The sequence below is a fragment of the Hippocampus bargibanti genome, linkage group LG14 (assembly GCF_051943395.1).
Source record: "Hippocampus bargibanti isolate YZ-2025 linkage group LG14, ASM5194339v1, whole genome shotgun sequence".
Taxonomy (NCBI): domain Eukaryota; kingdom Metazoa; phylum Chordata; class Actinopteri; order Syngnathiformes; family Syngnathidae; genus Hippocampus; species Hippocampus bargibanti.
The window spans coordinates 17,632,772-17,646,618 of NC_142747.1; the positions used below are offsets into that span (position 1 = coordinate 17,632,772).

General features: G+C 40.0%; 1 long non-coding RNA gene across 1 annotated transcript in view; it reads left to right on the forward strand.

Annotated features, from left to right (window-relative positions):
- Positions 1–312: 312 nt before the first annotated feature.
- Positions 313–13,847, forward strand: part of LOC148888636 (uncharacterized) — a 36,767-nt gene continuing 23,232 nt past the window's right edge. The window contains exons 1-2 of the long non-coding RNA XR_016117168.1: positions 313–415; positions 560–633. This is a non-coding gene — a long non-coding RNA (uncharacterized LOC148888636). The remainder of the gene's footprint in view (positions 416–559; positions 634–13,847) is intronic.

Here is a 13,847-nt window from a genome sequence, read left to right on the forward strand (position 1 = left end):
GAAAACCACCATGGCACAATATTGGTCCTCTTGACCAAACTAAATGGCTAGGTTTGACTCTTTTTTTGAGAGCATGAAAACAGTTTAAAGGAAGGTGTCAAGGGTGTAATCTTTGGTAACCGCAACCTTATCAGCCTCTCACAAATGGGCCAACATGCTGTTACTCTGAGACATCTGTCAATGATTCCCTTGTCTACTTTATATCTCAATTGTCTGCATTTCACCGGCCCTTCTACTGTACATACCCTCTTATCAGCTCCTTGCATTCTACTCGCGCTCTCTCAGCGGGGTCGCTTTATGCCGTTAATATATCTATGTCACCTTGGGGTAGACTGTATAATCCTTGTATCCTTGGTTTCCCCTGACAGCTTTTAGTTGTAATGTTTCCAATTGCAGTTGTACATTTTCTTCAGAGGTATTTCCAGTCTCAAACATGACATGTGTGTGTGTGTGTGTGTGTGTATACATGGATGAAGCGATGCACGATTGGATTGGATTGGATTGTGGATTGTGATATGGATGAAATATCACACGCTGATTCTGATTTGTTTTTGTCCAGAGGGCCCCAGAGGGATAAAAGACGTGCAAACTGCTCCCTGGTGACAGCCGTGGTGAGTTGTCATGACTGAAACGGTATGTTTATGATAGTCATGGTAGTGTTGCATGCCAATGTGTGATCTTGACAAGATGATGTAGACTGCAATATAAAACTTGCATTGGATAGACAACCAGAAAAAAATAATCCAATATTGACTCTCTTCCCACTTTCAAAGACCCATCTGTTTAAAATCACATTCACAGTTTAGTTTAAACAGCTCTTTTATTATTTGTAATTTATTATTTGTATTTATGGTTTTATTGTTCTGGTGTTTATTGTTCTTTTTGAAAGGCGCTTGTAAATGAAATGTGTTATTATTATTATTGTTGTTGTTGTTGTTTTTTAACATACGGTTATAATACGACTTGGTTATTCAAATCTACCCTGCCTCTTGCCCGAAATCCAACTCTTAGTATGCTTAAGCATTTGATTAGAGGTTAAGCAAGTAAAGTCCAAATATTCCCAAACTATCAGTTGTTGACCCCCCCCCCCCCCCCCCCCCCCCCAATCACAACTATATTATGTATACCTTTTAAAATGAGGATTAACAAACTTTTGGTAATGTGACACTTTTGTCGATAGTTTCACCAGAAAGAAAATACTATATCTTCCAGTTTGTAAAGCACACCCAAAAGCCTTCATTTGCTTCAAAAGATGACCCCGTGCCTTTTACGTAGGTGCGCCTTATACATGAAATATTGAGCCACGACAGGTCTTGCAACTACTGTCAGTAGCCATGACTCCATTTCCCGCTGTAGGACAAGTTGTGCGTAACCTCATGATGTGGTGTGCCGTATATCTGGAAAGCCTTTATATATTTACTGTATATGCAATATTATAATTGGAAAACCTTTTTTATTCCTTGAAGGTGCGCCTTATAGTCCGGTGCGCCTAATATATTGAAAATGTTTGAAAATACACAATTCATTAGGGCTTCACCTTATACTCCAGTGCGCCTTATATACCGGAAAATACAGTAGTCTTAAAGTTTCCACAAACATAATGATTATTGACAATTGTCCGTAATTATGACAATTATCCTCGTGTGAGAATATAACACCTAAAATTTACAATGAGAATAAAGATGTAGTCTCATGACAATAATCACTCCCACTCCAACCCCATCCCTCTTCAATTGCTGCTGTGGACTGCAAATTTCCCCATTGCGGGACGAATAAAGGTATTCTGATTCTGATTCTGATTCTGATAATATTGTATTACTTGAATAAAGACAATGGTTGTGATCGTCTTTACGGTTCATTGGTCATAGATCCAATCAAGCTGAATTCTGCATGCCTAAATATTCGATCTGTGTTGGGTTATGATTGGGTTGTTCAATTTATTCGACTCGCCATGGGCCCTGGCCACCTACACTGCGGCACTGCACAAAACAATTTATCGAAGAAGCGGACGTCAGTGGTCTGAAAGTCGAATCAAAGCTACAATAGGTGAAATGTTCTCATCCCGGCCACAATTTGTCATCTGCGTGGGATGTACACAGCGAAGCTGCTGTCATGTGATATGCTCGACCCCCTCGTGACGGGCTTCGCTGCCGCTGCCACCTCCTGGATCCACTGAGCTATATTATACCTGACTCCATCAATGTCATTCCCTGGCAACATGAAACACTGCTTCCTCGGTCTCCAACGTGTCAACCGAGCGACTCTACATCAGTCAGATGCCGGCGTTATTTATTTCTCACCTGAGCTTGAAACTATTTATTGGCTTGTCACTTAATGGCGGAAGGGGGGTGTTACCTGCTGCTGGTATCGACTTTGAACAACAAGCCTAAAGTAACCCACAAAGCGTACATATACTTGTTACTCCTATTTTAACTTAGCAGCAAATATTCTGGGGGAGAACTTCAATCACTTTCTCTTGATTATCTGCACCTCCGAAATACCCCATAAAATTCCCACTTAATTGAAAGGACAGCCATTGTTACTGCCATCCATTTGACTAACAAAAATGTGTGTTTGACACACTGTTGTTTGGAAGGAGAAATTGCAGCAGACTTTTCTTCAATCAAATAAAGAAAAGTGCCCGCCTTTCCCTTTTCGAAGCAAACTGGCTAGATTAAAAAAAAACAAATCAGTGGTTTCTTATCCAGAAAAATATCATCCCATTCACGTTTTAAATGCTGCCTGGCATTTACACGACCTCATCATAACCCCCGTGGCATATTTTGTATCGTCAAATTAAATCACTCTTCATTGCCGATTTAAGCCGCAGCTTGTTTAGCTTTACAAAGATTATTCAGAGCCATTCACCCTTTGTAATAAAGTCATAAAATGGAAAGAGCAGAGCTTGAATGGCATGGGCCAGCTCATCTACATGTGAAAATCAAGACTCTTGTAGGGGAAAATGTAGAAACGTCACCAAAATGCGCAACGGAGCAGCCAAGACAGCTGTGAATGTCACTAAAGTCAACGTTGGTGACACAAGTTGTGCTTAAGAGAGAACACAGTCGTTACTAACTGTACCATACACGGCCCCAGCGAAATGAAACACTTAGTTGCTTTTGTTCCCGTTCGGCAGAACAGTGAGACTGAAAGCGGCACCTGCAGCAAACACATCTCTGACAAGGTTCAGCAACCTCAGGCATCGCTTGCAAACTGACATCATAGTTGAAAATTCTGACTCCAGCCCAGATGTAAGATATGAGCTGTTTTTGTGATCCCTGCCTTCAGGCAAGTTTCGGGGACCATTTGCATTGCAAAACAGCTTTACCAAAGCCCTTCGCCGTGTCTTCTGTGCCCAGCTGTCTCTCCGGAAGCATTGTCATGGGCACGGCATGGAGCTGAAGGGAGACGTGGGTCGAAAGAGAACCGACTGTTATGCTAACGAAGGTGTGGTTGGGTGGGTGTGGCTTATTGCGGTCTTCTGTGGAAGGTCACTGGCGTGTATGAACTCAGTTTCTTCGTTGAGTTCAAGCCTGAGGCCTCCACAAGATAATGTCGGCCTAGTTTGAAACAACAAACAGACCTTCAGGGCAAAAACGGTTGAATACAGATGCATTCCAAAGTCAAAGGTGGGGGTCTGTGTTTAAACAGTCTTAATCAGATTTGAGTCAGTTGAGGCCTGGACGAAGTCTGCATTGTTGCCTCGAACAATTAAAGGCTCAAGGCGTCTTTGGGAAGGAGCCTCATTCATACCCTGCAAACAAGGCGACTAAGTAAGCAACTAAGTCCCAAAAAGTGTGCTTGTTGGCTTTTTAACATAAATTTATTTTTACTGACTATGTATAGCCTGTAGTGGTTTGATTCACATTTGTTCTGTACTGAAGAAAAGACAGGAAGCAGAGCTGCAGGTAGCAGAGATAAAGATGTTGAGGTTTTCTTTGGGAGTGACCAGGTTGGATAAGATCAAGAATGAGTATATCAGAGGGACAACTCATATCAGAGGTTTTTGAAGAGGAAGTCAGAGAGGCCAGACTGAGATGGTTTGGACGTGTCCAGAGGAGAGAGTGTTGGAAGAAGGATGCTGAACCCTGAACTGCCATGCAGAAGACCAAAAGGAAGGCATCGGAGGAGGTTTATGGATGCTGTGAAAGAGGACATGAAGGTAGCTGTGAGAGAAGAGGGTACACAAAACAGGGTTAGATGAAGGACACTGCCTCCCTGTGGTGACCCTTGAAGGGAAAAGCCGAAAGGAAAATTAGACAAAGAGGAAGAAGATGATGTATAGCCAGCAGTGTTATGAATAGGTACATGTTTTGCTGACCCATATGCGCAACAAGATATCTCCTTGTTTGTGCAAAATATAGATTCCCATGATCAGGTCTCCTCCTCGGGCAGTGGCATGTGGATGCCTGCTGATGTGGACTCGAAGCCATTGCCAGCTGAAATTGTTTCTCTGTGTAGGGTACGTCAATATGTCAAAGTCTGTGCAATCTTGGAAATTGGATCACAGGGAAGTTGTAGAAAGTGTCTGACACCATCCCATCTAGGCTTGACCCTGACTTCTTAGCCACATCTTCCTTTACCCTAATCCCCCCCAAAAAAACGGTCTTATAGATGGTTTGTCTGGTTTCTATGTTGATTTTTGAAAATTCTCCACTATGTCAGATAAAGGGGTGTATATCAGTGGGTGTGACGTGATGCCGCCTCTCAAGTGTCACGTGAGACCACTCGTCTGGTTTTATTCCCGAAAACACATTGTGGCCTTTGTCAAGATACACATTTGAGTGATTGTTTATGACCTGTGGTGGATTTGAGGGTCATGTGACTAAATGACTATGTCCTCAATTCCATGCGGAAATTGTGGTTATTGCACGAACAGCAGCAGTGTTGGAAATCTGCGCCAAGCCAAGCACGCTTGGCACACAGAGAGGCCGGAGCTGAACCCACAACCTCTGCACTATTAGGTCGAGCCACTAAAATCTAAAGTATTGCGTATAGAATAAAATCACACAAATTGGTCAACACAAAATGGCTCTACGGAATAAATTGTTTATTAATATACACCTCATTCTTGGGTGTGCTGTGACCACCTGGGGTAACATGAAACTGAGACATTCAAGTGTCTCAACTTCTCTCTCGGCTGATCAGTGCAGCACTCATATTAGTTGTTTTTTACAGATGGTAAAAATAAGGAAATGATGATGATTGTTGTGTTCTGTATGCGTAATCGGATGGACCATTTGTGTTCTGATATCCATTGCGTAAAGTGTAACAACAAGAAAGAAGCGTCGGCATAGAGCGCCGATGAGTATGTGAGACTGTCGAGGCTTGGAATTGAAACGGATTTACGTTTGACAGGAGATGTGAGACAATCTCTTTTCACCAATGGGTGCTACAGCTTTGTGTTTTGCTTGCAATATTTAGCTTGTAGCAGACGTGCACATTTCACCAAGACATCCCTGATCCACTGGTGCAAAAGACGCGTTAATCCACTCCTCTTTTTTCTAGAACTGCTTCATACAACAAAGAGGTTCCGAAAGTGCTTAAGATTGAATGACTGTCTGTGTCTTTTGTATTGTGTCACATTGTTATTTAGTTTTTGTTGTGGTTTTGACTTCAAGATGGCACCGGGAGAGTGGTTGCCTTTACAGCAACTCCTGTATTTTTTTTTATACTTTTTCCTTTTCTTTCCTCTTCCTTTCATAACTTTGCTGCTGTGAAATGTAAATTTCTCCCCCGTGAGACTCATAAAGGCTCATCCAATCCAATCCAAATGTTAGCCCTTGTAGCTCTGATGTTTCCCATTGTTTTCTAATCAAAGCTAGCATGTGCCGTTGCAAGGGTTGTCTCATCTCTCACCTGTTAATGTTAAAGCCTCCTGAAATAGTCATTTCTTCACCAATGCGAGGCCAACACTCGAGCTATCTGTTATTTTAGCTTCATGAGCGCCGTCAAACTGACTCCTAAGAAATGCTGAATGGAAAAAATACAAAGTAGCAAAAGAAAACCAAGTGTAAAAGTCCGCCAAGGTTAAACAAAAACGTACACAATGCATGCAGCAAACAAGCAGCAAACAAACAATGAATCGGCACCGGATGATCGTGCCAGGTGTCCTTTTAAGTGTCATTGATTATAACGACCAGCACCTGCGAGGCTGCCGGCAGGGCTGATGTCGCTACCCGCTGGTCGCCAATCTGATCGGGACGACCAGCACCTGCGCAGGTGCAGGCGGGGCCGACGGCACCCCCCGTTGGTCGCCAACCAGATCATGACACGGCCCTTGAATTTGACACCTGTGGTGTAATGCGAAAATTGTCTGATTCTTGTGCGGGCAGTGTGGATTATGTCTCCGCTCAGTGCAGTGTGCATTTCGGTGTAAATGGTGATTTGTTTCCATATGTGCCTTGCGACTGACTGGCGACCAGTCCATGGTGTCGTTCATCTTCTGCCCAAAGTCAGCCAGGATAGCCTCCAGCAACTTTCTGCGACATTTTCAGGATAAGCGGTGTTGAAAATGGACGGATGGGTATTCTGGCTTTTTTCGACTGACTGCCTCAAGGACACTTGCCGTTGCTTTTGATTATGTTCAACCATTAGCTGTGCTATCACATTCTGGGTTTCTATTTGGGATCACTCTCCATTAGAGCACACTAAAATGTTGTAAAAACATGTTGACAACCAAGTTGCAATAATTGAAATGTTTCGAGTGACACCTCAAAGCGCAGCTAAACAAAGCCGCTTGGCAACATCATAATTCACAGCTAAGAAGTTTGCGCAGAGTATTTTAATTCATCTCCTGCATCCCGTTAGCATTCGTCGCAGCATCAAAGTCTTGCAAGGCTCGGCAGGGATTTAACGCAAGCTGTGTGGCTACACTGTGGGATCAAAAAATATTATCAAAAAATAAAAAATACAAATTTTGCTGCTCGTGTTTGTCACAGATTCTTTAGCGTTTCCGAGTTTGTCGACTCATGGCGCTTAATCATTGAACTCTGCAAAATATTTTCTTGAGAACAAGCAAAGTATGTAATACTTGCTTTATTTGTCAGACCTGGCTCAACTAAGAACTCATATTCAGACTCGGTGCTGATGTTTGCTGCTTGTTGTCAGTTCCCCCAAATGGGTTTTAACTGTTCAGTGGGAAGGTCTGTACTGTTGAGCAGTCTGTGGCTGGATGGATACATGGCTTGAGGAGCCCGCGATGCGTTTGTGGAACTGTCGCGGCTTGGAATTGAAGCGGATTTACATGGTACAGGAGATGTGAGGCAGTCAATGGATGCTACAGCTTTGTGTTTCCTTTCAACATTTAGCTTGTAGCAAACGTGCACATTCACCATGACGTCCCTGATCCACTGGTGAAAAGGACGCTTTGACCCTTTCTTTTTTCATCTAGAACTGCTTCATACAACAATGAGGTTGCAGAAAGTGCTTAAGACTGAATGACGATCTTTGTGTTGTCAATCATTGTGTTATTTTGTTTGTTTTTTTGCTCTTTTGACTTCAAGATGTCACCACGAGAGTGCAGAAGCTTTTCCGTCCATATTCCAAAAACGGCGCTTTGAATCCTTCGTTTTCTCCGTCTGTCCTAAGATTGACAACCCTGTCGACTGCCCAAAGACCGTTGGGATAGTATCCAGCTTGCACACTCTTGAAGATAAAATAATATTGGATGAATGAGTTATGCCAGCCTGGTCCAAAGTCAATGCAATTCCAGACAGGCAGATATCCTGTTCATCAAGACATCTCAACTCCTCAAGGCTGACACAGACATTGGTCATTCATTGCAGAGGATAAAAAAATATATCAAACATGTTAATGTACATTTTGTTTCCAATTGGTTGCTGAAAGGACAACCGACACCATTTTTTTTGTTTCGTAACTGACTTCAGAAACATTTGTGTCAACTAGTATCAAATAGTAGTCTTAGTGCAACACACAATGATTCACCATCGCGTTATTTTTGTGTTTTCCATCTAATTTCGCCATCAACACGGATCAACGCGAAGTTTCCAGACCAAACAAAGTACCCATAATGCATTGTGTGTCGCTTTCTCGGTCAGGGGCGTTCTTTGTAAAATACGCTCAGTAGAAGTCATTTGAAGTGATTTTACAAATTATGGACACGACTTGTCCGGAGGTGTCGGTTGCCCTTTAAGGGGTTAGAGAACTTCATCATACATGGTAATTTGCATGGCCATTAAGCTATCAGACTGAAAGGCAAAGCTATTATATGTAATTATTTTAACTTCACCTGTGGAAAAACCTTGCCTGTGTGGTCATATTAAAATGAAAGTGTTCTTTGCCATTGAGTTCAATAGCTATCAAATATTAAAGTTAAATTGTACCGTTGGCAGTGAATGAGTCATTTGAAAGGTGCTTAGAAATGAAATGTATTATTATCATTATTATATGAGGCCCATGAGCTCAAATGTTCTCTCCTGACCTAAGTACATATTTTCCCCCCCTTGGAAGTGTTTCATAAAAATGCTAAGTGAACTCTGAATTGATGTAATGCCCTTTTAACTTTCTTCTTTAGCTGACCAAAAAAGGGACTGTTTCATGATAGCCCAGCCTGAGGCTCGTCTCTTTACGGGTGTCTGCCTTTCATGAATTATGAAGCATAATCCCCACCGGATCCCCAGTGGCCACCAACAAATTGGGGGCGCACATCTCAGCCAGCTGTTTATATGTGTTCCCATGTTTCTGTAGTGTCTGGAAAACATGCTGCCATCATGATATAAAAAAAAAGACAAAGAGACACGAGAATCATACTTGCACATTGTCGCTAACAGGAAATATCATTTTGGCGATCTATATCTTCCTTATGAATGAGGTCAAAGGAGCAGAAGAGAATTTTTCACGGGCATTGCTAAGTAGCAAAAATAAGACTTCACATCCCTAGAACTGAATGTTTGATGGCAGCCATTTGTAACACACTTGCATATTTTTTATTTTTTTTAACCCACAGAAAAACAATGTTCTGGTGTGATATACAATATTCATCACAGTATGTATGTGATATCCCAACTATCTAGTAACTTGGGGTTGACAACTTTTGCGCTCTGTGATTTTTAAATTCACAAATGGGCCAAGTAAATTAGTCATCCGGTAAAAGCAGAAAAGAAACAAAAGATATATGTACAGTCTGTAAAATAGTTTGACACAATATTTAACATTTTTATTTAATCATAATTATTATTGTGATTAATTCAATGAAAATTGAATCACAGATGATTTCTGGAGTAAATTACAGTATTAATACAAATTTAAAAAGACACAGTACAAATTAGCACAAGAGAAAAACATTGACAAATAAATTAATTAAAGGTACAGAGCTTATTCGATTATTGAAATATAACTTTCTTGGATTTATTTACTTCCCTCAGCTTTTGAACTGCATTTACCTATTCAGAAAGGCAGACAGAAAGATTTGTTGTTTTTACACCCCGCCCCCCAAAAAAATTGCAAATATTTTCCAACATTTTCTGGCAAGTGGTAATTTTAACTCTAGACAAATTTAAAGTGAATAAAAATATTATTTTCCCTTTTTTTTCTCTATTCTGTAGCAAACAATTGTTGAACTGAGTCGGAGCCATACAGTATCTCAACCCATCTGCCATATATTTTGTATTGGCTTAGCTTTGCCTTTATTAGTCTCGCATTGGAGAAATTTACATTTCACAGCAGCAAAGTTATGAAAGGAATGAAAGTAGAAAAACAAAATACAGGAGCTGCTGGAAAGGCTGCCACTCCTGCGGCGCCGTCTTGAAGTATTAGATATTAATGAGATATTATATTATCTATATGATGTATTAGATATTAATTCAGTAAATAGGATCATAAAATTGAGCGAGGATAACATCATACCATCATACTTCTGTGTTAATCCAGTGATTTTATTTTCATAATACAGCTACAATTTGCAGTTTGCTTCACTTTGCCACATCCAATATGGGGTAAATGTGCTCAATGTGGCTTTGTACAGTGATAGCTTGGTTTACGAACCCCTTGGTTTACGAACCTTTCGGTTTACGAACATTAAATTTATGAAAATTTTACCTTGGCATACAAACTTTACCTTGGCATACGAACTTTTTTCGTACACGGAGCTGCCTCAATGAGTGATGTGTTGTTCGCGAACGAGCCCGTTCTTCTAACAACAAAATGGCAGCCTACTGTTTTTGTCCTCTATTCCCCGCCCCAGTCGTGGGTTAAAGCCGCATGATTGGTCAGGAACGCAGCAGTGAGGGGAGGTGGTTTAAACATTAGAGTTAGGCACACGACAGTGAGAGGGTTTCAACTTTGATCGTTCAAAGGCAGAGTGTAGACTGCAAGGTTAAAATATCCCATCAATCAGGCTCCACAAACAAGCCGCACAAGCCATCTGTACACTTGATGCAAAAAGCTATGAAGCCAGTTTAACAGAACACAATTGATGAGGAACTACATAAAATTATCACAGAGAAAGCACCTACAAGGGATCATTCCTCAAGATGGTGAAAGAAGGAGCTTACGTTCCTCATCAAGTGTTTAATGCGATGAAACCGGCCACTCCATTCCATCAAGCCATCAATGACCATCACAAAGATAAATAAAATGACTTTATTATACAGTACAGTTTATTTCTATAATTATAATACCATAGCACATTTATTATACATAAAATAAGGTAGATTTTGTGTAGTTTTAAGGCTTAGAAAATTTGAAAGTAGAAAATTCTATTTTATGTGAACCTGGGAATGGATTATTCTCATTTGAATGGTTTCCGATTGGAAATTATTTTTTGGGATACACACTTTTCGCCTTACACTGTCTGGGAACCAATTAAGTTCGTAAGCCAAGGTAACACTGTACTCTGTTATTTTAAGTTTCTCTATGCTCTAACTTGTTTGCTGTTATCTTAAAAGGTACTCTTCAAGATACGGTCAGCAGTGCCGTCTTGTCTGTATGTTATTATCCACACCCATGTCTCTCTCCCACGGTGTCATGCACGGATGATTATTATATGAATATGGATGTAGGGACGATTATGGCAGTATTCCCACATCGCGACCAGAGAACGGACCGGCAAAAAATGGTGAACTGCCTATCCCTACTTAAAACTTCACCACAGCGGTACCACTTCTTTACTTCGACTCCTCCGGTAAAAGGCCCCCAACTGCTTTTCCTCCTGGCATCGCCGACCCCTCAGCTCTACATTATTGATGGAGCTTCTGTTGAATGTGGCTTTTGTTCCTCCATCAGCGGGTGCAAAGCGCATCTCCCCTGCACAGGGAGGGGCGTTGAGTGGCTGTGAGTAGACTTGGAGGGGGTGGGGGAAGCAGTTTGGTTGAGTGGGTAACCCAAGCCTGCCACATCCTGCCATGGTCTGTTGTTAAGAGGTGATGCATCAATCATTAACAAGTAGCCCAGTTCTAAAAGAATGATGGAAAGCTAGAAAAATAAAAGACAAACTGACACAAGATGATGCAATTATATCCCCACCCCTTTTATTCACAGCAAGGCGAGTTTTAAAAAAATCAACATGGCAATGTGAACATTGTGAGTATTTCTATTTTAGACTGCATAACTAAACATGACGATTAGCGCCAGTATTTTTTTTTTTTAGAATTGCCGAAGTGCTGCATATCTTGCGAGTTTATCGTCAGTACAACTCCTCAACATGTGATTGTATTTATTGATGACAGTTTGAAACATGGATTGGTTGGGCCTCGCTTCTACAGGTTATTATATCCCTCACGATGCGTGAGGGATGTAAAAACCCTCACCCATTGTCATGTGTCTTCTTCAGCCTGTTGGACAAACAACATGGGGCCTTCAAAATAAATAAATAAATACATAAAAATGAAGAATGTTGAGCCACTCTACACTGTACTCGCACTTCAAATCCTCTCAAAGGCTTTCTCAGGACTGGCATGATGGCCGCACAATATTGTATATAGTTGGATGGGGAAAAAGGTTAGAATATGCACATATTATATGAAAATATTATTATTGTTCTTGTTGTTATTCCTATCATTACCATTATTATTATTATTATTATTATTATTATTGTTATTGTTATTATTATTGGTTTGTTGTTGTTATTATTATTATTACTATTATTGTTTTATTGTATTATTGATGTTATTGTTCTTAGTACTATTATCATCATTAGCATTATTATTATTACATATTTTTTACAGGTTTGCTTTTTAGGCACAAAAACTGATAGTTATTATTGTTGTTAGTATTATTATAATTATCACCGTTATTATTATTATTATTATTATTATTATTATTATTATTATTATTATTGGATGTACCTTTATTCGTCTCGCAGTGGAGAAATTTACATTTCACTGCAGCAAAGTTATGAAAGGAAAGAAGTAGAAAAACATAATACAGGAGCTGCTGGAAAGGCAGCCACTCTCTTATTATTATTATTATTATTATATATTTTTTACAGGTTTGCTTTTTAGGCACAAAAACTGATAGTTATTATTGTTGTTGTTAGTATTATTATAATTATCACCGTTATTATTATTATTAATATTATAGCTGTTGTTGTTGTTGTTGTTATTATTATTGTTATTATTGTAATTATTGTTAGTAGTAGTAGTACTAGTAAGTACTATTTATTTATTTATGTATTTATTTATGTATTTATTTATTTGACTGGTTTGCTTTTTGGGCACAAAAACTGATGACTCAGCATGATTCTGTTTCCCCTGCAATTCGCTGGCACACATTTCGTTCATTGAAAATGAGCTGCGGCTCTGAGGTTCCTGTGATGACTTGAACGTGGCGTTTTGCTTCACCTCCACTCCCTTCGCCTTATTACTAAAGGTGAAAGAAATAACTCGACTTCCTCCACAGTCTGTCGGAATACTTTCACAACTCTCTCTATTCACACAATACTTTTTCTTACTGTCATTTTTATCTCCTGCACCGTCATCACGTCCATATTTATTCCAAGTTATGGCCCTCTACGTTCGCGTGCCGGTCTTGAACTAGGCTACAGCTGCGTCATCCATTTTTCATGAAAGCTGTCTGCTTAGGCTACAGACACACTCACGTGTCTTTTAATTAGAGTGGAAATGACAGAACAATTATTCAGCCATCTGATCGAAAGGAATAAAAAAAAGCACCAGGAAAGACTTTTTTTCAACCTTTGTCTGATCATAAAAGCGAGTTTTAAATGGCATCAATTAAAATAATGGTCACCATGGCAAGACAGCTTGAGTCGGCTCCTTAAATATCATAAATTATGGCCTATCATTTTGCAAAACGGTTTCATACAGTGGACATAATGAACATAACTACTTTTGGAGGGCAAAGCCAACCGAGTTCTAAAGTTTACATTGAAGGCATGCAAAGAAGGCTTGATCGCAAGAGCACATTAACCATTGTCATAATGGAGCTAGCTCAGCTGGTCGCTTCCCCTCAATTGACGTTACAAAGTGGCTCTTTTTCTCTTTCGCTTTCTCTTTTTCTTTTACTTTTTCTTTTACTTTTTCTTTCTTTTTCTTTTTCTTTCTTTCTCTTTCTCTTTCTCTCTCTCTTTCTCTCTCTCTTTCTCTCTCTCTCTCTTTCTCTCTCCCTTTCTCTCTCTCTTTCTCTCTTTCTCTCTCTTTCTCTCTTTCTCTCTTTCTCTCTCTCCATATCTCTCTCTCGCTCTCTGTCTCTCCATCTCTCTCTCTCACACACACTCGCATTTAAAATACGTCAGTCATAGTAATAATAATAATAATAATAATAATAATAATAATAATAATAATAATACATTTTATGTCAAGCACCTTTCAAACCTCTCAATGACGCTTTGCAGTCTCAGACAAACATAGATACAATAATAAAGTACAATT